This window comes from Lactuca serriola, chromosome 1 (assembly GCF_051521515.1).
Source record: "Lactuca serriola cultivar US96UC23 chromosome 1, Lser_US96UC23_V15, whole genome shotgun sequence".
In the NCBI taxonomy this organism is placed as follows: Eukaryota; Viridiplantae; Streptophyta; class Magnoliopsida; order Asterales; family Asteraceae; genus Lactuca; species Lactuca serriola.
Genome location: NC_136408.1, coordinates 190,229,365 through 190,253,348, shown reverse-complemented (window position 1 = coordinate 190,253,348; position 23,984 = coordinate 190,229,365).

The window sequence follows — 23,984 nt, the reverse complement described above, 5'->3', positions numbered from 1 at the left end:
GAAAAACCCTTCGTTTTTAGATCGAAGATTTGGAAAGATTTTTCTCTCTCCTTTACCCTCACTATAAAAGGCAATGTAAACAACCATTTACCTCTTTACCGTGCCTATATTTCCAGAGAGCCAGAAATTCTTCAACCTTCACTGTTCATCATTCTCTCCACTTTCTTCAAAGCAATGACAGATTCTTCCTCCGTTCACGCAACATCCCACATCTTGCCCATTCGCCCACAATAGAGCTTGATCATCGATTTAACCCCTCATTCGTATGACGCATTCATGTTCCCCATCATCGAATGCTTGAAGTTTTCTCCAATCGCTCCTGCACTTACCAGGGTGGAAACCGTTCCAATGGAGTTCCTGTCACAGATCTTTGCCACCACTCACTACGACAAGGTTGTCGACAGAATCTTCTTTGATGTCTTTCAGCACAAGGCGTCGATTTCCGTGCAGCGGTTTTGCTCGTTGTTAGGGTTTGACGCGGATTCTTCCAGGGTCAATCCGGAATCAATTCCCATGGGTCATCTGTTCAACATGTTCTACAACATGGGATACACGAAGGGGCTTACTATGGTGACGAAATTCAAGAAGTTGTGCCTACCTCCACAGTGGAATGGGACGTTCACTGTTTTGTTCAAGGGTTTATCTGAACGAAGTGTCGGGTCTGATGGAGCTAGCCATTTATTTCTCTCCATCGTGTATGGGATTTACAATGGTATCAACATGGACTACGGGTCCGTTCTGTGGCAACAACTCATTCAGAGTCTCTCCTCCACTTCCAGACACTCAGAGATCTCATATGCTCGGTTATGGACCATTATCACGAAATGGGTGATGGACAAGTACCACATCCCCATTGTCGTTGGTGCTCTAATGTCTTCGATTGGTACCTTCCATACCACGAAGATCATTGTGTCGGATGCCTCAAAGTTTCCTTTCAATGGGTCTATCCCGGAAACAATGTATGGGGATGTTCCCGCTGATAGCCGGATTATCAGGACGTACAAGGATTTCAAGCGTTCTGGTCCGAGGGATCTTACTCCGGAGATGCTGAAATCAATTCATGACGCCGACAAGCTTGCTCCAAGAGGCAAGAAGGCTGATAAGGGTAACAGGTGGCCAAGGGGGTAAAAGGCCCGTCTCCAAAGAAGAGGAAACCCACCAGGGCTGCTCAGTCTCCACAGCAGAAGAGGAGAAAAACCCAACCGAGGCGAAAGCTGGTTATCGCTTCCTCCTCAAGCGAATCTGAGGGTGAGAGTTCTGATTCTGAAGACTATCCACGTGGCAACACTCCACCTAGATCTCCAACCCCTGAAGTTCATGTCTCTACTTCCCCTATTTCCTCTCCACCTAAAACCATTCCTATTTTTATTCCCCCCATAACTTCCACTACTCAAATACGCTCCACTTCCATCCCAATACCTCCACCAATATTCACCGAAGCCAACACAACAACCACTGCAGATGTTAGAGCTAACGTATCTGATACGGGGGTTCATAATGACGCACCAAAATCCACCCCAGCACCCGAAACCACACCAGCACTCGAACCCACACCTACACCCGAACAAACAACCCAACCCGAACCTACCCATACTACCGAACCACCACCTTCACCACCACCATCTTCTCCTGGTCACGCATCAGATGAAGAAGAACCACTCCTTGGCGGGGAGAATATGACTTTTGACTCGGTCTACTATAGCCCGTTTTAAGTACAAAGTGATGACGATGACGACGCTCCTGTCACCGAAAGGCATTTCCAGGAGCTCCATGACAAAATTGACTTGGTCATCGCCTCTTCTTCCACTTCTCAGTTATCCCTATCTGAAGCTGCAGTTCAGAAAATTATTGACGCTTTCTCCAAAGCTCAGCAAGCCTCCCTTGCTTCTGCCACCACCGCCATAGATGCCTCCACTAAAGCCTGTCATGCAGTGACCGAAAAAGTCGATAAACTATTTACTGATGCCTCTTCCCTGTTGAAGTCTTTATAGGAGAGTGCCAACGCTGCCAAGACTACGCTGGAACCTATTGTCCATCAGCTGGCAACATCAGTCGCAACTGAGTTGAAGTCCTTCGCTTCTCTTCGTCAAACAATTTATGACGACAACTCAACTTTCCGAACGACCATCGAAGAGCGTCTCTCCAAGCTTCAAGAAGATTTAGCTGCCGAGAACACTCTCATGGATGTTCTTGCAAGGAAGACTACCGCTGTAAAGGTCAAGAGCATTCAACTCTCCCACTCTCAACAGGAGATTGAATCTCTTTGATCTGAAAGGGAGGTAATCAAATTGTGTGTTTCGGATGTCCACTCTGCCATCTCCAACATCCTAGAAGCACATGATCCAACTCTAAACTACATTGTGAGGCGTGACCTTGCAGAGAAGCTCGCTCCCGCCCTTGACCTACTCAGCAAAATCGAAGGGCTCCTTGATTTCGTGTCCATTCCGAAACAAGGGGGAGAGAAGGAAACAATGTCTCAACCACCTCCTACCTCAACAGCAACTCACACAACCGAACCTCCTCCAATAGGCCAAGCCTCCGGTTCCGGTGTGAAAGACAAAGGCAAAAAGAGAGCTGAGGAAGAAGAAGAAGAAGTTAATGAGACAATCACTGACTTGTTGAAGCGTAAAAGTCGACACAATGAGGCTGACATCATTGCTCGTGTGGCAAGAGCGACTGAAGAAGCCGAGCGTAAACAGAAGGAAGCCCACGACCTTCTTGAGAGCAGGAAAACTCTGTTTTCTTCCTGGACTCTTGAGAGGATGATTAAAGAAGCCATCGACATACCAAGTATCTTGTGGCTGGAACCTGTGATCTCTTTAGATTGTTCCAACACTGTCGACTCACAGTTCGACATGCCACTGACCCGAAAGGCATTTATCTTTCATGCCTTTTCCAACGTTACAGAGATCCCTCATCCTCATCCACAGGTTGATCGGGACTTCATCAATTTCTATCTGAAGGCTGCTCAACCCCAATATCAGACTTGGATCGCTCAGAAAATTGTCAACGTTCGGGTCTTGAAGCCGTACAGTGAAGGTAACTTCATCAACATTCGGTTCAAGGTACTTCGGGGATCTGCCAAAACCGAACATGCTATTTCCCTTGCAGATCTTCCCAACCTTAATCCCCATGATTGGATTATCTTGCACAACATCCTCCTCACCAACGAAGCTGAATACGGTCCGATCATCGACCACTATAAGAGGATGCTCGTGTGCTACATCATGGAAGTTGCATTGATGGATCAGGAGATTGCGAGCGTATTTAAGAAGAAACCTACAATATCTCCTGTTGGATCTGCCAGTGATCTCAACCTGATGCAGATGGGGAAGATTGACTCGAGGAGGAACTCGGTCATGTTTACAAGGAATGAAGGACAGAAATGTCTTTTCGCCTTGGCAGACAAACATCTATACACCATTGCCTGTTTGGAGCATGTTTTGGGGATCATCCACAGATGCAAGCAGAACACAGTGGATGATGTCAAGTACTTTGATGACATGATTCAATGGTACATTCGGTTTAGACAGACTATTCTCGCTCTAATCTCACGTCTGTTTGATACTACGAAGAAAGTTCCCGCTGCTGGCCCAAGCAAGAAGAAGAAGTAGTCTCGCTCCAATGTGACGCAAAGGGGGAGATTGTTGGGTCGTGTTTTGTATTTTGTATTGCGTCTATTGGGCTCGTTAGCTAGTCCATTATGTATCTCCGGTATGGGCCTGTCCATCCGTGAGTTTAGTAGGGTTTAGTATATATATAGGAGCTTGCATGCTTCCTAAGAAGTAACGATAGAATATAACGATCAAAGAATTATTCAGCAAGTTTGTTATTATCGTTCTTGTAACCCTAAAATCCTCTACAGCGGAAGTTCTTAGTCGAGCTCTGCTGAGGATTGTTTGATTAAATCATTCGACACATCTTGATCCATACTTGTGTTATTTACTGCTTTTATATTCATCGCATTACCTGTTAAGAAGATCTAATCGATCATTAAGTTTGTTTTTAACTTATCAAATATACTAGAACTTATAATATATTAATAACCATAAGTGTCTTATTTCTCTCATTATAGTCTATCCAAATGCATGATGCCATGCAACCCAAATGGACCATGCCGGGTCGGGTCAAGTCTTACCAATTATAGTTATGGACTTAGACATTAATCCAACAGTCTCCCACTTGGATAAGTCTAAAACTATTATTGCGTATGACTTCAGGAACCGACCGGCAATCGTAGCTCTCAAAAGCTTCTGTCGAACTCTAACGTTGTCGATGAACTCTGACCTTTGTCTATGACTTGTCCATTAGATAAGGGATCATATATTCCTCCATTCTAGATATCATATGGACTGAGACATGGATTATAATCATTCTCTCTGTCCATTTGTTGTTTCCCGATTTCCGATTTATGACGACTGACTAATTGAACAAATCAAATCAGTCCTGGCCCGGCCGAGCACTTCCATTTGTCATCATCAAATCATCGAGGGGCCCACATATATCGCTTTTATCCCGAAGGTAAAAGGAATAGATAAACTTCGACTCATATGGCTTGTTCTACTACTTGTTGAATCATACACAAAGGCAGGTTTTATAGCACCGAGTTACCGAATGCGTTTTCGTGCAATCAATGTACAACCAACTCATAGGAACAACTCATATATATAGGTTTGAAGAATATAAGATATTATCGTCTCATGATCACTCGTGATAAAATCCATGAAGTGATTCCAATGAGCACGGGTTGAATCCAATACTCAGAACTTATGAGCACTCATGAGTGTTGTAGCCCTTTGTCCAACACCTTAGACCTCTACAAGCCAACCCATGACAGTCTTAATTCATATCTACTTCCAACATATGACCGACTATGGATGGTTTGAATAACTTAGTCATTCCGGAAGAATAACCTAGTTTATTCGGGAAGTCAAAACATGCAAAGTGAAACACAATAATAATTGAATCCAATATGGTATCAAAACCTATGAACATAAATAAAACATCTTTTATTTATCACCATATGATTACACATTATTCATTGTATACTGTTTCAGCTATCAACTTTATTCTTGAACTTAAAACAATAGCTGTCCCATGCTCCAAGCATGTACACTATGTTTTCTAAACACTAGTCATGCCACACACCAAGTATGCATACTATGTTTGTCTATGATCTTTACTTTGTGGACTATATCAATTGAACATAACTTCAATAATTCTCTTTTCACACTCCCAAATCCTTACTGCAAATGCAAGAATTCCAAATTCATGCCATTTACTGAAATCTGTTAGATTCTAAACTTATATGCATTGATCTTCTTGTAATGATTATGTACAAAGTAAGAAAGACTTGACAACAATCATTACAGAGCATTCCAAAGGAGATCAACTCCTTGGAAACAACCTTCTTGCATTAAGTTTCCTAATCTTAAACAGATTGAAAATTCTAACTTTGAAACATTTCCAGATTCCATTTTGACTATCACTTCTGAACAAGAGTTGCCTCCTTACAGATTATGTCAATATGGTCCTTCCAAAATTATCACTATACTTCCAACTGTCCTTGAGCAACCAATCTTTGGTAAACCTTAGATTGTCCTCGACAATTGTTTAATCCTTTTAGTCATATCCAATTCTAGACCTTTTCCCTTCTTAATGCCCCATGCATTTGGAAAATTTTAGAAAGGACGAATATAGCACATGTAATCGATCCTATATCTGAAGCATATGGGACACGATTCATGATGTCTCACATAAAGACTAAACCAGTCTTTTGCTATAATAATTTCCATTTCTATTTGCCAAGTTCTCATAATTCAGATTATGAAAAAGGGATGCCGTAATCATAATCGAATTTTAGAACGCAAATAATGGACCCATATACAGAATTTCCTTATGTTGAGCCATTCCAACATGAAATTCATATATATATATATATATATATATATATATATATATATATATATATATATATATATATATATATATATATATCCTTGACTAAATGATTAAAACCTCATGATCTAAGCTTATAGATTTGAGATGAAGTATAATTTCCTCTCCCTTAATTATAGCAAAACAACTCTTTCCCAATTGAAACTTTTGTTTTCTATAATTAACATTGCTAACTTGCAATACTTATCATAATTATCATGCTCCCACTAACATGATGATTATTAGCATAACACTTATGCTCCCACTAGCTTTGACATGTACTCAGAAATCAGCTGACTTTCTTACCAAAGTTCAGATTTCTGATACTAGATTGTTTTGATAAGACTTTATCAAAATCATACACCTTCCCTTAAATAGCACACTTGTGTGTCTAAACAATTATGAAGAGGGACCATAATCATAATGGTTAGACCTTTTTGCCACTTCTCACAAGTCCAGGTTAGTGTGCCGGTAAACCACACACGCTCCACTAACGACTTTGGGAATGAAAATATCACAATTCCTATCTTAGCGAAAATCTACTTAGTGAAGGTGTTTCCTCACCATCATTTTCATGAATCAGAGAGAAACCTTATGACACAGAGATTTAATGGTGTATGTGTTCTTATCGATGTGAATTTTTCAAAACCATAGTCACAAGACAAGGAAAATGACAAATCCAAACTCATATAGATTGAACTCAATCTTAATTTATTGCCACTTGGCAGCTCAAGGGCCTGCCATTGCTTCCAAGTTGTTGTGCAACCAATTGAGAACTCTAAGAACTCATATGCAAAGTCAACTTTAACTGGAATGGGCATAGAATATGTCAACACGATAGGTTATGAACCTCAAGTCGTGTGCTAGTGAAGAACTTTAGGTTTTATTCTTGATTAGTTCTTGAGACTTTCAAGACCTTTAAGACTCCCACTGTCCTCTTGACTATAAGACTTCCTTGTCAGATATTCAAGGGATTGTGTGGATTCTAATCAAGACAAACACTTCACACAATTGTCCTAAGCTGGTCTTTGTTTTATCCAAAACATCACAACTTACCAATTTCAAATGTACAAGGGTAGAAATCTTTTACTCTTACATTTGACAAGTGTTTTAAACCTTCTTTAAGACATGTCACTCAAATTACAATCTTGGAGTATGACTCTAAGACTTGTATTGGAATGAAGTATGACTCATCTTCTTGATTTAGCCACTTCACCAATTCATAGCTCCTCTTCTTAGCTATAAGAAAGCACTTAGAGGATGAATTATGATAAGGTCTCTAAATCTTTAAGATGATCATAAAGACTGATACTAAAGTACTCTCCCATCTTTTCAGATTTGAGAAACTTCTATCCTTCTGCCTAATTTGATTCTTCTTATTCGCTCTGCCATACATTGGAACCTTTTCCAATGTATCAGAGTTACACTTAAGCTTGTAAGTATAACCATATTTACTGAGCGTTAGTAAATTATGATGAATAGTCTTATCGATCTTTTGTGGTGGACTTGACCAGTGCACAAGAATGTGTACTTAATCCCTTAGTCCTTCACTTGACTCACACATCCATGTGAACGAGTAATTAGTCTTAATTTTTCCAACACTTGAAAGTTCTCATTCATCATGCTATACAACTTGCATGATTCCAAGTTCCGGTCGAATTGAAACTTGGGTGATGAGAATCTTTCCTTATTTGGTAAATTTAGACATTACCACAATGAAAGAATCAATTTCATATTTCCACTCTTGCTATTAATGGAATCTTATAAGCAACACAGATTTTCACAAATGCCATTGTAAGGATACATAAAATAAATAAAATAAAAATTTCCTTTTATTTTAAAACCTTGCGGAAAAACTTATCCTTACAATCCATATGAAAACTTGTTGTTATCTATTCCTAAACAATATCTCATAACTCCTAAGAAGTAGCTCAAGAATCCGATCATCATACTACGCGATAGAAATCCATCTACGTGATCAGATTCAGCATATTCTTTCTTTAAGTTCCTTTACTTTTCTTTGATTCTTAAAACATCAACATGTGACCCAGTCACATCATGTAATAAGAATCTCAGAATAGAAACTTAGCAGAGTTAGATAGTGGACTTTACCTAAAGTAGAGTCAAACTTATTGACTTTAACACCCTTAGGTAAATTGGCAGATTCGCAACCAATGCCCCTTCCTTTGGCAATATAAACATATGGACCCTTTGGTATTGGTACACGTGACTATCACAGACTTAGCTTTTCTCTTTACCATTTGGTCAACCTAGTTGACTATGGCCGATCCCTTTCCACTGGAAAGAGAGAGCTTTACTAGATATCCAATGTCATCATTGTCAATGTCCATAAAGTTTTAGGAAGTTGATCTTATCAAATAGATAAGATCATTAAGGGTCTTGTCATAGTCTGTTTCATAGGTGTTCCAAAAGAACTCACTATGTGACATAGAAATTGATTGAATCACCAACTTTCTCAAGACTTTGACACCCAACTCTCCCGGCTTGTCAGTATGTGACTACATCTCCAAGACGTGACCACACCTAGACCTTGCCTTGCTAATTGGGCTTGAGTGATCTTAAACTTTTCAAGAACTTGTGGGTTGGAGAGAATAATTGGAGGAGGTGAATGAAGTATGATTTCCAAGGGACATCATCTTCATTTAGGAAAGCTTCTTTCAAGAGATTTGGGGAGATCATAAATTTCTAAACCAGACATCTTTTGGGAGATATTCAAGATAGTTGATTTTAAAGTCCTTAATATGACACCCAATATGAAATATTAAGGCTAAGACCCAACAAAATATTTTATAACTTAGAAGAGGGATGCCGTAATCCAAGCTATAAAATATTTGAAGGTGGGTGAATGACGATTCACCAATTTCCACCAAGATAAACGAAATGTATTATTAGGTTTTAATTGGTTTTGAAACTCCTAGATCTTTGAGATTCATTGAACTTTTCAATGGCATGTTTCAATCTCAAGTGTGCCCTTCAAGTTTTGTGACTGGGATGCCGAGGATCACAAAACAAGGTGTGAAGTAACCATGCAAATTACTTGGTACCCTTAAGTGTTTACCCCTCAATCGATGTGCCGATTAACTACACACGCTCCATCGCTACTATGATAAACATTAAGTTACCCTTTGCCTACCTTGTTAAATACGAGTTAGTGTGTCGGTTAACTACACACGCTCCACCAACCGACTTAAAACAAAGTGCAAAGTGTAATTTCATGGATTAGCACCTTATTCACATTTTCCTAAGTAACTAAGATTGGGTATTATTAAGAGTTTAGTTACTTAGTATTTATCATTAATACTTTTAATGAAGGGAGAATTATAGTCCTGTCAAACCCGTTCGGCTAACGACCCTCCACCAGCCAAGCAAGCGGTGGGTGAGAGTGGACACCCGTTAAGTTGCCATTTTATAGGCAACAACCTTATACCCACCTTATTGACCGGCTTCGTGAATGAGGCGTACTAGCGGTAAGACTGACTTTACTCTTATGCATATATATATAAATATTATTAACTTATAATATTATAAAGTATAAGGCTTGAATTTTAACTTTTAAAATTCTAAGGGCTAACTTGGAATTAAAGTATTCATAAGAAAAAAATTTACAAATTCCAAAACTTGAGGGCAAGTTTTGAAACTATTCAAAACTAATTAATTCCATAACTTATGTGTTTAAAGTAGTTTTAATCCAAAAAGTCTTCAAGTTCCATAACTTGAGGACAAGTTATGGAAGACTTTAAACTAATAAAAGAATTAACTTTTCTTTATTTTATAACTTATGGAATTAATTAAGGTTACATTTTTTTATTATTTAATGAAGAGACTCTTGGTCCTCCATAAGTTGAGGACAAGTTATGGAGTCATAAAACCATTTAATTAGAACTCGACTCTTCATTTTCTAACCTTTGCCAACTTTTATGAGTTTTATGAAACTTAAATGTGACTTTTCATATAACTTGAGGACAAGTTACAAAAACACATTTAGAATCAACTCTTAGATTAATTTGGATTGAAAACAACTATTTCACTCAACTTTCTATTAATCTAAGCAACTCATAAGAACAAGATAATTCAAATCAAACTTTTTCATGTAATTAGTCTAAACCTTAAACTAATACAAAACATGAATCTATTGACAATTATCTTTGGAATCAGATTAGCATGAACATTACCACATCAAAAACAAGTTTATAAGTCCAAAAACATCTTAGGGTAATGTTCCTAGTCCAATTCCAGCCAAAAAAAAGTCGAATTTATGCTGTCTGGGGGTCCAACTCATTGAGTGCACGAACTAACTCGGCGAGTTGGATGCATTTTGCCTTGGACTCGGCGAGTCTGCTGGGCAGACAACATCAAAACTTGTTTTTCTAGCTACTTTTGCAAGTATAACAAGAAAACAAGCCTAGGCTCTGATACCACTGTTGGGTTTTGAGCATTCTAACACTCTTAAGTGTACATGCAACCCTAAATACCTTGGATCTATGTTTTCTCTATTATACATGCAAATAAGAACATCCAAGGTATTATCCTAATCTAGCATACAAAACTATCAATATAACAAGATAGAATACATACCTCTTTGATGTAGAATGTCTTCATGAAGCTTGAGTGCCTAGTGCCCCAAGTGTACACCTCAAATGGTTCACACAACACCAAATACAATTGGAATAACTTGAGAGAAATCTACACTTCATGAAATCGGCTAGCCCTTCTATTACACACTCTAGTGACTAATTTTGGTGAATAATATGATGCTTATATAGTTAGGGTTACACCATGTAAACCCTAATTGACATGGCCTTTCATTTCCATGATCCATGGGTACAAATACACCATGGAGCATCCATGGAGCATCATATGGGTTTTAGCCCAACTAGATAATCCATGGAGCATTAGCCCACTATATAAGTATGGATGATTTACACAATCAACCCATATATTTAATTAGTCTTCTTTTGATCACTTAATTAATCCTAGATTAATTCTTGATCAATACTAATTAAATAATCTTATTATTCTTATTATTAATATACTAGAACTTATAATATATTAATAACCATACGTGTCTTATTTCTCTCATTATAGTCTATCCAAATGCATGATGCCATTCAACCCAAATGGACCATGCCGGGTCGGGTCAAGTCTTACCAATTATAGTTATGGACTTAGACATTAACCCAACATTATCAATTACATCCAATTGCCTTTGCATTCTGAGTTCGACAACCTTGAGCATCACATCAACTTCTATCCCCAAAACCGAATTCTTGGCTCCAGAATCAGCTTGTGATTGTAAAACAGAGTTGAGTTTGATTAAGAATCTTGAATTGCTTCCCCGACATCAGCTATGATCCGGTATGTTCTCCTTTTCGGAATTAAATTCCAAATCATCAAATGTTCCTCTGAAACCTCCTCCATCAGTTTCATCATTGAAATTTTGTTTTGGTGGATCAGTGGATTGTGATTGGAAAAGTGTAGTGATGGGTTGTTCTAATACTTGATCGAAAGTGGGTGAAGTAGTGGTAGTTGAAATGTGTTGAATAAAAGGTGGAAGTGAAACAAAAGTACTTGAAATAGGTTAGGAAGAAAATGTAATAGTAGTACCTTGAGATATTTGATGAACACTCACATTAACATGTGCATCCGCATCAAATATGTTTGCAGCAATGTTAGAAATTGGAACCTCCTCAGAAACCGACTTGTTTACAACAATTTTGATTGGAACTATTGTTGTTGGTAATGAAACATTTGTTAAAATTAATGGTTGTGACAGTTTTGGAGAATTCAAACACAAATGTGTTTCTGGGACGATCTCATTGTCTGATGACTCTTCACGAACCACCAGCTTTCATGTCTTTCTCTTCTGTGTGAGGTGTTTCGCCATATCCTCAACTCTTTGCTTCTTTGAGGATGGTGAGACTGGTGTTGGAATCTCACGAACTATAACCCCTTTTCGACTAAGCTGTGCTTTATGAACAGTCGGTAAAACATCACCTGAGGATGTTCTTGTCTTTTGAGACAATTTCCTTAACCTTTTTAACACACAAGATTTCAAAGGGATCAATTCCTTTGTAGCCTTCTCCGTATCAACAACAGTCTTCTTAGTAGACTTAGACTTAACTTGTTTCTTTGGGCTTTCGTGAACAACATCATCAACACCCTTCTTCAACTTCTGACCTTTCTTGGATGATCCCTCATCACTGGTTTTCAATAAAATCCCAATCTCCACTAAAGGATTAATATGTTTAAAATATCTCACCAACACTGAGTTTGTTGGATCAATCTTATTAAGCATGCCATCAGGAATTTGAGCAACATTAGGAAATACTTCTGAATCATCTTCAACGGTCTTTGGAAAATGATACTTCATAAACTCGGCCTTAGACTCATCAGCAGGAACTTGAATTCCTTCTTTTTCATAAACCTTCTCGAGGATTAAACTCCAGTAACAGGCACATGAAATCCCTTTCACCATGTTTGTGTTTTCCAAGCTTTTAACGAACTTCTTCCACATCTGAGTAGCAAAAGCCACATTAAATTCTTAATACAACCCTACTACCATAGCATAAACTTCCATTCGCTCCTTGTCAATCCCTATACTTCGCCCAGTTAAGCTACGAAGGTATATCCCAAACAAGAAATTCCAGATGCAAGTTAGACCAGACTTCTTGAAGTCACTGATCTTGACGAGTGGTGGCTAATGACCCATCCCGTTAAACATGAATAGAATCTGAGCACTGGAAGGTTGAAAGAATGGAGGTGAATTCGGAATCTCCAAGATTTAAGTAAACATCTACTTCATGAGACGAATTCTCTTTTCATTCTCCAGATTAAATGTGATAACATCAGTGGCTTTGCTGTAAGAAGCAGTAGAACCAACCATTGATAACCAGGTCATCAGAACTTCAAAGGAGTTAAACATGGTAGTAGCAAGAATAGAGTGTTAAAGAGCAACAATCAACATCTTCAACTCCTCAGGGTATAGTGAGACATCTCCCTCGACTTGATAGTTTGTGCTTTGGATCTTCATGGTGGGTTGCGATGCAACTTCTTCAGTAGTGGTATTTTGAGTGGTAGACATTGATTAGGGTTTTGATAAAATTCTTGAAGAACAGAGAAATTTAGAGCTTTTTGGTTGTCTGAGAATTTGAACGCGTAATTATAAAAGGAGATAATAACTTCCTTTTATATGTATCCCCAATTGAATTCCAACCAGTTACATTAAAGAGTAATCCACGTCTATCCTTGAAACTAGTAACACTAGCCGTTATAAGTGCCATGTCAGATAAAGTACCTTGAAAAGCGGACCCAGTTGCCAATCAGTTACATCAAATGATTCGTGAGTACCAAGTGGATAAGATCGAAAACCATCGGTTTCAGGTTAGGCTCTTTCATTTTTGGGTTTAGAAACAAAGTCATATGCCAGAATTGCGAAATCATCGGCCTGAGTCGGTACTACTCAGAACCTCAAGGATTTCGTGAGTGATGTGACAACCGTCAATTTCCGGTTGAGTCAAAGTCAAATAAAGTCATCAAGTCAAACCGGTTAACTCAACTAACACTTGTCTACTAGGGTTTACATTATGTAATTACTGTACAACTTGGTATTTTAATAAGAAATCGTCACTCAGAAAGTTCGTATGTTTAGATTTCTTTAACCTTAATTGGGGTAAGTGATGTACCAAAATGATAAAACACTATTGCATACCCATCGGGGTGTGTAAGATCCTTAAACATGGCTTAACGGGGTTTACGGACCTTGTGTTGCAAAGCCAAACACTCAAAACGGTCATAAACAAAGCCTCTTCCAATCTCTTTCACTCTATCTTTCTCTATTAAAAATTTCTCCCATATCTCTCCCAAATCTCTCTCAAAAGTTCCTTTAACTTTTTGTAATCATTCGAGTCATCCCGGCCCTTAACCGGGTCAAAAACCACTTATAACGGGGTAAAAATGGGTAAAATAGCCTTAAGTAATCGAAACCTTCTCTTAAGGGGTGAACCCGCTTACGAACCGAAGTCCCCTATAGGGACCGAACCTGCTAAGGACTGAGACTTAAGGGACCGAACTGCTCAGAACCAAAACAGTATGGACCGAACCCGAAACCTCCTCCTTCGGACCGAACCTCCCCTTTGCCTTCGCTCCTTCTACCTTCGCTCCATTTTAGCCTAGTTAGACTTCGGGCCCAATAGCAGCAGGGACCGAACCTTCAGCCCCTATTCGAGCAACTTCGCAGTCTCGCCTCTTTCACCCGGTTTTCGACTAGTTTTGCGTTTTAAGCCTGTTTTTCATGATTTTAACGCGGGATTTTCACCCAAACTCGTATTTTGGTATATAAGACCCTATATAAACATATTTTAATCATTTTTGGAGGAAAATCATTTCCTAAGAATAAAATATAGTGGGTGGGATATTTAGGTGGAGTGTTGACTTATCCTTTGGGCAAGGACACAAGCAACCTCTCATACCCACTCTATGACCAACCTTGTCACTATTCCACCATACCTGTTCATGTCCATCGTCCTTTTCTCCACCATGTTCCAGCCATAATTTTGATCCAAGATAGAGAAATCCTTATCTCTCCTCTCATTTCATTCATTCTTCACCAAAAAGCAAACCCATTCTCTCTCACTTCCTCTCCACAAGAATTCAAGAATAAAGGCTGATCTTGAGCTTCTCACACATCTTTAGTAAGTAAACTTCATCCTACACTTGATTAATTTACACTCCTTCACTCAAATCAACGGTTCCTTACTCAAAAATCATCATACTTGTTGATAGATCTTCGAATCTTCAAGCAATCTTCTAAGTGTTCTTGAGTTGAACACTTCCTTTCTTCAACATCCATCCACTGAAACCACAGACGATGAGTTCATACCCCTACCTTTTCACGTTTTCTTAAGTTTTATGGGGGGGGGGAATAGAAGTTAAAATACCTAGAACACAACTAGACTCTTCCAACAGCTTTCATCAAAAAAGTTTAACCCATTCACGGACTGTTTTGGTCAACTTAAACATTTTAGTTTTCAAAACCGTATTAGGTGAAAATAGTTCAGGTTTCATACCTTTAAAATTACTACTTGCACATCTCCATACGATTTTTCTACAATTTATGGTGATTTTTACAAAACTGCCTATCATTTCAAGAGCAAATCTGGACTAGTCTGGGAATATGGAAATTTTTACACAAGTTAAAGGTCTTTAAAAATCATAATAAAAATTAGGAACAAACTAGAAACATTTTCCCAACTCTCAGAATTTACAGATTCTGATTTCGACTTCAAATGATTTTCTATGATTTTTGTAAGAACAGGAACAAAAAGGTTAAAACTAGAAAATGGTTAACAATTTCATTTGCACCTTGTAGCTTGCTGAGCAAGGTGTGTGTTATTATATATATATATATATATATATATATATATATATATATATATATATATATATATATATATATATATATATACATTTTGTTGATAGTACATATTATTTACCCTAGTCTAAAGGTAAGAATCATATTTAAGGGGTTAGTACCACAACAAATAATATTAATAAATTATAATATGTATAGTTAAGCCTATTATACACCACAAATAGATATGCTAAACTCTAATAGGTATAGTTAGGTGCATATGTATTACAAACACTATGATAAACTATAATACGTATAGTTTATGTTTCATTTACATTACATACTCACTACAAAAAGGATTTTTCATTTCATACAAACGTATTTGATAAACTATAATATGCATAGTTCATGTTCACTACCACTACCACTATTTGATGAACTATGATATGTATAGGTTATGTTCACTACCACTACCATTATTTGATAAACTATAATATGCATAGTTCATGTTCACTACCACTACCACTATTTGTTGAACTATGATATGTATAGTTTATGTTCACTACCACTACCACTATTTGATAAACTATAATATGCATAGTTCATGTTCACTACCACTACCACTATTTGATGAACTATGATATGTATAGTTTATGTTCACTACCACTATTTGATGAACTGTGATATGTATAGTTTATGTTCACTACGACTACCACTATTTGATAAACTATAATATGCATAGTTCATGTTCACTGCCACTACCACTATTTGATGAACTATGATATGTATAGTTTACGTTCACTACCACTACCACTATTTGATAAACTATAATATGCATAGTTCATGTTCACTACCACTACCACTATTTGATGAACTATGATATGTATAGTTTATGTTCACTACCACTACCACTATTTGATAAACTATAATATGTATAGTTTATGTTCACTACCACTACCACTATTTGATGAACTATGATATGTATAGTTTATGTTCACTACCACTACCACTACTTGATGAACTATGATAGGCGTAGTCTCGATCTTTGGTTTTTAAGACTACATTCTATCTAGAATTGTTAGTTTTCAGCCATAATTACTAAGTGTATATGCTACAGTTATATAGAATTTAGTCGTGATCGACTTAGAATTGGTGGGTCCGCTTTATTTCCGGTTCCTTGTTTGGTTGTGGGCCTAGGGCAAACCCATTACATTCGACGGTCTATTTAACTTTAATTTTATATAACTTATATACACTTAGAGATTATAAAAGGAAACTATATGATATTCTAGGATGAACTGTTTTATAACATAGAAACTTACAATTCACTCTTTAAGGAAAATATCAGATTTTCTGGAATAACTTTATTGCTTTTACAAGGAAAACAGTTTCTTTTTCAAAATAAAACTCTTATGAACCCACCAACTTAATTGTTGACACTCTTTCAAAACTACTTGTATTCTTAGGAAATCAATAAACAGGTAATCAAGTGCTTTTCAGGACGGGACGTTAAGGCGTCAAAACTTTTCATTTTTGTCAACATAATGTAATTGATTTGGAAACATGTAAACTTATACTATGGTGTAACTTTTTCAATTATATTTATGTTGGTTGTGTATACTTTGATCACTATTGCAATTGTTGTCATGATACTATACATGAAGTCCTCCACCCCCGGACGTTTCCGCCATCCTTGGTTTGGGGGTGTGACAAGTGCAGTGTGCCAATAGAATGAGATAAGAAGCATATAACAAAAAATTGGAATCTGTGATGTCGAAAAATAAAATTCCGACATAAATGCAGTTAAACCCTGGGCAAAGATTGCTTCGTTAATTATCAAGAGAGATAATCAACAGCTTGTGTGGTTTCCCGTGAATTACAATCGAATACTTGTCGAGAAGTATCGAAGAGCTTCTTTTATATGGCTTCATGAGTGGCTTAAAAATTTCGTTACATAGCATCCTAAACATAAGGTGAGTAATTGTAACATAAATTACTCGTTTGGCCAGTGTGGTCAGTGACAAGTATGCTTTGGAAAACATTGACCTAGACTAAGGATAAGAATTGATACTCACACGGAAATCATATTCAGGAAAAAATATTTTAGCTGGATCATGTTGGGAAACAAATGTCGTAGGCTTCGAACATTTGATCAAGACCTCTCATAATGAAAGAATATGATTTGGAGTATCGAAAATTTGGTACTTAAACAAATGTTTCGTGAAAATCTAGAACATAGTTCCCTATCAATTCCTTAAAAAATTAGAAAATTAGGTTTCACTTTCATCACGGCCTCATGAATCAAGATCATAAACACAGAGTTTTGATATGTCTAAGTCATGATTGGTTTGATCAATGACCTCTTGGACATATGTCATTGTGTGATAAATGTGTTAGAAGTTTGAGATGAAAAAGGTTGTTTCACGAATTCAATTGTACCTCTGTTATGTTTGGACCAAACAGAAAAATCTTAACTCATTTGAGAAGAGTTAGGTAGCTCAGTAGACTAATGTGAATGAAAGCCTGATTGGGAAGAAATTTTTGTAATGAAAATTTTCATTAAGGCTTTCGAAATCACACATTGAGTCAATGGAGGCTTGGGTCGACATGCTGCAGCATGCTTCTAGGGAAATTCTAACTAGTACAAACTTTTGAAAATTTACCTTACCCTAGAAACGCAAGCATGACCCTTGTAAAACATCTTTAGAATCTGCACTAAGAAAGAAAAGACAAAATACAAAATAACAAAAAACTTTTTGGATTTTATATTTTTGAAAAGAAGAAAAATATTTTTGTGATTTTGAATTTTTCTAAAAGAGAAACAAAAAAAATATATTTTTGGTTTTTTTATTTTTCGAAAAAGAACACAACTAAACAAAAATATTTTTGGATTTTTCAAAAATTTTCAAAATGAAATACAAACGAAAATTTAAGAGTACCAAACTAACGAAAATTATATTTCCCAGTTGTCGAAAACGATGCGTATCGAAGCGCTGAACGTGAACAGTAATCTTTGAATGGTTAATGCGAGATGTCGCTGAATCGATCTTCATTGCCTCTTATTCAATACTTTTACTTATCACCACTTTATCATTCTTTCGAAATTAATCTGGGAACAGAGTTTGCTTCAATCATCCCCAAACCTTACAAAATTCTAACAAATTATTTTTCGTCCAATGGTTTTGTAAAAATATCAACAAGCTGATCAGTTACTTTTACAAAATGAACTTCGATGTTTCCATCTTCCACATGATCTTTAATGAAATGATAACGAAGTGCAATGTGCTTGGTTTTCAAATGTTGCATAGGGTTGTGGTAAATCCATATAGCACTTTGTGAATCACAATACAACGGAATTTTCTTCATGTTGATTGCCTAATTACGCAGTTGACTTTGAATCCATATGATTTGTGAAGTGCAAGCTGTAGCAGCAACATATTCAGCTTATATTGTGGAAATCGATACACATGTTTGCTTTTTCGACTGCCAGCTTACTAACTTCCCATCCAGAAGTTGACATCCGCTACTTGTGCTTTTTCTATCAAGATTACAACCTCCTAAATCAGCATCTGAAAAAACTTGTATGAAAAATCCAGTTTTCGAAGGATACCACAATCTTAACGAATTGATCCTTTGAGATATCGAAAAATATTCTTGACTGCAATGAGATGTGGTTCTCGAGGATTTGATTGATACCTAGCATAATTACAAACATAAAACATAATATCAGGTCGACTTGCCGTGTAAAGTAAAGTAACGAACCTATCATGCTTCTATAAAGAGTCAAATCAACATCTGGTTTATCTAGCGAAGGTGTAAGCCTTGTTCCAGTTGCCATCGGTACTCGTAATTTTGTGTTATTTGTCAATCCAAACTTTTCAAGTAGATTCTTGGTATATTTTTCTTTGTTGATAAAAATTCCTTCTCTATTTTGACGAATATTTAAACCAAGAATCTCAAATTTGCTTTTCATTAGATTTTCGAATTCATTAGACAAAGCAGGGTCAGTAGAGCCAAAAATAATATCATCAACATAAATATGAACAAGCATTAGATGATTCCCAACTTTCTTTCGAAAGAGAGTGGGCTCAATTGATCCGTGTTTAAATTTCGATTATTTTAAGAAAGAAGTTAAAGTACCATACCACACTCTTGGTGCTTGTTTTAACCCATAAACAACTTTATCTAAAATATAACAATGATTAGGATATTCTTCATTAACAAAACCTGGAGGATGTAACATATATTGTTTCTTCGAGTTCTCCATTCAAAAACACATACTTCACATCCATTTGATAAACATCAAAATCTTTATGAGCCGCATAGGCCAAAAATATTCCAACAACCTTGAGTCTTGTGACTGGAGCAAAGGTTTCTTCATAATCGATACCTTCTTGTTGTAAATATCCTTTAACAACTAATCATGCTTTATTTCGAACAATATTTCCATCCTTGTCGGTTTTGTTTTTGAAAATCCATTTTAATCCAACAATCGAAACATTTTCAGGTTTAGGAATTATTCTCCAAACCTTGTTTCTTTCAAACTCAGCTAGTTCAGATTGCATTGCTACAACCCAATCTGAGTGATCCATTTCAACCTTAACTGTCTTTGATTCTGTTTTCAAAATGAAAACATTAAACATGCAAAATTCTTGATGAGCATTCAGTACCTCATTCTTTGCACGAATTTGAGCTCTAGTCAAAACTCCATCTTGTGGATTCCCAATGACTTCCATTTTTCTAGTGGTGGATATGCTAGATCAAAGTCCAAAGGTGCATCTTCGTACATTTCTTCACTTTCGGAACCTGCAACATAAACATTATCATTGATTTCATGAAATTCATCGTTTTGGTCAAAATTTATGATTTCAGTATCATTATGCTCCCCCTCAACATAATTGTCATTCTGATTCTCCCCCTCGAAAACATCATTCATACTGCTATTCTCCCCCTTGAACGGATGCTCCCCTTAGCATTTGAGGGTATATGCAAGTGCACCCCCTCCACTTCTTATCCAGCATACTTGCGCCATTAGAAGTTGTATCTGATGTGATTGTCAAATCATCAGTATGTTTTGAAGACTCAGGAGTTTGATTATCAGCAACATTTACTTCAGCAACAGCAGCCCTGTTTGGAACACCAAAAATTAAATCATAATCAAAATCAGATGAATTATAACTTTCAGACTCATCATTTGATTCATTAAGAATTGGTTTTTGTTCAAAACATTTTTCAACTTGTTTCATATAGTAATCGTGAAATGTGAGATTAAATGTCTCTTCAACTTTTCGTGATTGTTTATTTAAGACTCTGTATGCAACCAAGTTATTTGAATCTCCCAAAAATATTCCTTCATCAGCCTTAGCTTGAAATATCGAAAGATTATCTTTGAGATTCATGATAAAACACATGCAACCAAAAACATGAAAGAATTTGACATTAGGTTTCGGTTATTTATGATTTCAAATGGACTTATATTAAAATGACGATGAATGAAAGATCGATTCTGAGTAAAACAATCTGTCGAAACTGCTTCTGCCCATAGATATTGAGGAAGATTCGCATATGTCAACATTGTTCATGCTGCTTCATAAAGAGACCTATTCCTCCTTTCAACCACACCATTTTGTTGTGGTGTATATGGTGAAGAAAAATTATGCGAAATTCCTTTTTCTGTTAAGAATGAATCGAGGGCATTGTTTTTAAACTCTGGACCATTATCACTTTTGATTTTTCAAACTTTCTTCTTTAGGCTCGTCTCAATTTTCGATAAATTCGATCATTGTTTGAGCGACTTCAGATTTTAACCTGAGAAAATACACCCAAGTGAATCGTGAAAAATCATCAACAATAACCAAAATATATCGTTTCTTGTTGAGTGTTTCAACAGTTGAAGGTCTACAGAGGTCAATATGAAGAAGTTCCAACGGTTCAACAATTTTCGAATGTATGACAATTGGATGCCCTTTCCGACGTTGTTTTCCTTGTTTGCAAGCTGCACATAAAGTATCATTATCAAACTTTAAAATAGGTAAACCTCGAACAAGATCCTCTACCACCAATTTATTCAGATTTTGAAAGTTTAAATGAGATAAATGTCGATGCCACAACCAGCTGACATCAGTTGGAGCTTTCGAAATTAGACAAACTGAGGGTTTCCCAACAATTGGTTTGATGTCAAGGGTAAACATATCACCATATCTTTTTGATTTCAACAAAACTTCCTCCGTTTCAACATTGGAAATGGTACTTCCTTCTTCATTAAACCCAACAAGTTGTGAAACACTTATCAAATTATGTTGAAGACCTTTTACTTCACAACACCATCATTTTCCAAACTTCTAAAATCTCTCAAATTCTCCTTTCTTCCAGTCATGTGACATGAGTAACCACTATCAATGTACCATTTCTCATCATATTGCTCATCACACAATACCTACAATCATTAAAAGAATTAGGTAGCCAAGGCTGTTTAGGTCTTTGGTTATTAGCTTGAAAAATTGAATAGAATTTAGAAACTAAAGCCCAATTTCGAACTTTGCTCTTGAAATTATCAATTATGTCAACATCATTAGTTAAAGATATCGAAACATAATTTTTCGACAGTTTTGGACTTTCATTGTGATCGGTTGCCATTTCTGAACTGGAGTATTTGATTCTTTCAAAGATGAACTTCAAGATGAATAGTCATTCAAATACTGTTCACAAGCATTTTTTATCTGATTTTGAGAAAAATTTCTCGATTGATACTTTTTCCCTTTTCCCTCAAGCCAATGATTTATAGTTTGCACCTCAGAAGAACCTTTTGTGTACGATACATTATTTGCTTTGTGCACGGATGGATTTGGAAAATTTGGTTTTTGTGGAGTAAACTTCACAGATGGATGTAATTTATCATTCACAAATGTTTGATTGTTCGCAGAATTTCGAACATTTTCAAATTCTTGAACATTCTCAAATTTTCGAATATTGTCAAATTTTCGAACATTGTCAAATTTTTGAATATTCTGAAGTTGACGAACATTTTCAAAATGTCGATTTGTTGCATGAATATCTCTTTTCGAAGAAAATTTGTTTTGCTGATTTGTTGGTATGGGATAGAAAGTATTTGGAGTTGAAAACTTTTGTTGATTTTTAGTACTGGAAGTCTTTTGATGATTATTTGTTTGAAAAGTCCTTGAGGATGTTGATTTTGAAAATTTCGTTGAAATAACGTTTGGTTTTGAGTTTTGAGAATCAGACAAAATTGATTGAGCGGGATTTTTCTTTTTATCTAAATGAGTTGAAAACTTTGAATAACCAGATTTAGATAATCCATTTTCAGACATTTTCTTTGTTGGTTCATTTGATTTCTTTTCATTTGACACTACTTTCCAAAAAAATTCTTTCTTGCCTCTCTTTTCGAGATTCCTTTTTCTTTCGAAAAATTTTCCACAAGATCTTTAAAATCTTGTTAATTGAGTTTCATATTCTAATTTGTTTCAACAAAATCTAGTTTTAAAATCTCGTTTGCATTTTCTTTTTTTTCAACCCATTTTCTTTGTGGTTTTTGTCTTTGAAAAACATACGAATTCTTTGTTAGATTGTTTTCGACATTGCTTTGTTTTGAAAAGAATCTTTTGTTTGATGTTTTCTTGTTATCTTCTTCAACCATTTTGTTGAACTCCGGTTTGATGTTTTCAACATTTCCAGCAGTGACAAACACTTGATTCGGAAATACAACATCATCTGAACACTTCAAATTTGGATACACAACTGTATTTGTTTCCAAATAATGAGCACCTTTTTCAGATAAGACTTTGTCGAAACTTTCAGTGTCTCAAAACACTTGATCAACAAAAACTCATGGAATGGATGTTTCATTCGAAACATTCTTTTATGGCTGAGAATTGTTCGAAACTTTTTCTTCATCCTCATCATCACTACTATCCATTTGACTGTCTCTTACATTCACATGGTCAAAGTCACAAACTTTCGAAGTAGAGGGTTTGTCAGTGTCATACTCAACCATCATATCATCACAAATTTCTTTACCTTTTGACTTAGATGTGACATTAATGACAGATAACTGTGACCAGTCGACACTTTCCTCCTCAATTTCACTGATTTCGCTAAAATTATCAGAATTATCTTTGATATCAGCAAAATTAGATTGAGAGTCAAGTTTCGAATTCTTAGTTCTTTTCAAAATTTTCATTTGTTCAGTTTTGGTCAAAGTATCATTCACTATTTCAATAAGTTCACCAGCATTCAAATATTCGTCTATCTTAACAATACCGTAAGCAAATCAATTATTAGACACTTTATCGAATTCTGCTATGGTTTTCTCACAATCATAGGACAAACTATCAACTTTCTCTCTTTCGAAAACAAGCAAAGGCAATAATTTCCTATGTTGTTCTTGCATTATATCAGATGAATGATGCAATGAAGTCAACTGAGCATATAGTCTTTTTGTTGAATTATAGTAAATGTTTTGCTGAGCAAGTGACATTCGAACTTCATTATCTAGACATTCCCTATCATTATTCACATTATTCAATTGCAATTCCAGATACTCTACCCTGCTTCGTTTCGAATCTAGCAATTTTTGGGTCTCTAGCAACTGGATGTTTAGTTTCTTAGCTTCATTACTAGCAAACACCACAATTGTATCAAAGTAAGCAACAATATCAAC